This window comes from Mus caroli, chromosome 9 (assembly GCF_900094665.2).
Source record: "Mus caroli chromosome 9, CAROLI_EIJ_v1.1, whole genome shotgun sequence".
In the NCBI taxonomy this organism is placed as follows: Eukaryota; Metazoa; Chordata; class Mammalia; order Rodentia; family Muridae; genus Mus; species Mus caroli.
In genome coordinates, this window is record NC_034578.1 from 86,266,590 (window position 1) to 86,267,992 (window position 1,403).

Consider the following 1,403-nt stretch of genomic DNA (forward strand, 5'->3'; position numbering starts at 1 on the left):
AATATCTGAACTTCTGTATTGCTTTTATTATATTGTAATTGGTTCTTGATGTTTTATAAGCAATCTCTTGAGCATCTTTTAGATTTATTTTAAATTTATTTGCAACAATCTGGCTAGTTAAAAAATCTGTTTGAATAAAGTATTATAATAATAAATTAAGGATAAATGTTCTCAAACTGTAATAATGTGGGCACTCTGTATATTATATTCATGTTTGATGAGCTAATTGCTTTTGCAGGTGCATTATATGACTGCTAACAGTCTATAGAAAAAACATGGAAGGACAGTTTTATTGTCTCATGGATCTACTAAAGGGCAGGCTTTAAATTGTAACTTGCTGAAATTTTCTTTCGTTGGTGAAGTACACGTTAAGTAAATTAGGAACAATAAGACAATATATAAATTTTGAGTTTGTTATATAAGAAATCACAAAATAAATTTAATACTATATCCANCTCCCTAATAGTTTTTATTTAGTTGTGAAGCTCTTTAGGGACAAAACTGAAACAATAGCACTTCAGGCATGTATTTAGGTTTGCTTTTGAGTTTTTAGTGAACTAGATTACATTTGAAAAATACTAATTTTTCTCTTTTGACTTGGGTTTACTTATTCTTTTCACATCTGATGGGCACCATATGTGTTTTTCTCCATTATTTATAAGGAAGCTATAAGACTGGTGATTTTATCATGTTGGAAAGTCAATGTATTTTATGACTTAACAATTTGGCAAATTCAGGAAAATGAGTTGAACTCGTTTAGAACATCAGTATACATCTCATGGCTCTCGTATGTGGTGCAGCAGTTAAGAAGAAGAAGGACGNCATGCTAACAATCCCGACTGTGTGTATTTTCCCCATTGGCGTGNGGATTTTGTGAGTACCAGCTTTCTCACTCTTCCTTGAGCTTTCAATTCTTAACAAGATGCACGTTAACCTGTGAAAATGTGCCCTGCTAATATTTACTTGTGATTAGTTAATGATTACATCATGTCTATGGGCAGGCGATGCCTTAGCTGATGGGAGTCTTCCGTTATCTTTAAAAGTTCCATGTAGACGCAGTGGCAGTATCGTAGCCAATGAGGTTTATCTGAGGCGCGATTTTATTGATAATTGAAAACTTTCCCCAAAAGTTACATGTATAAATAATAAGAGACAAAAGCACGTGGTGATCATTTTTGATACTATTAACCCACTAATGTATGGTATGCTTAAAGAAGTGGCNTGGGCAAGGTGTTTGTTGCATTGTGGGTAAGATTTGCTTTGATGGGCAGTTTAATTCTAAGACATTAATATCTGATTTAATCCAGCACTATTTCTCAAAAACCAAAACCAAAACCAAAACCAGAATATGAAGGTGACTCTTGTTTAACCAAACAAGCAGAGAGAATCAATTATTTTATCCA

The 1,403-nt window shown here is 33.0% G+C and overlaps 1 pseudogene; it reads left to right on the forward strand.

The window, feature by feature from the left end:
- Positions 1 to 1,047: 1,047 nt before the first annotated feature.
- Positions 1,048 to 1,218, forward strand: LOC115032090 (annotated as a pseudogene).
- Positions 1,219 to 1,403: the final 185 nt, after the last annotated feature.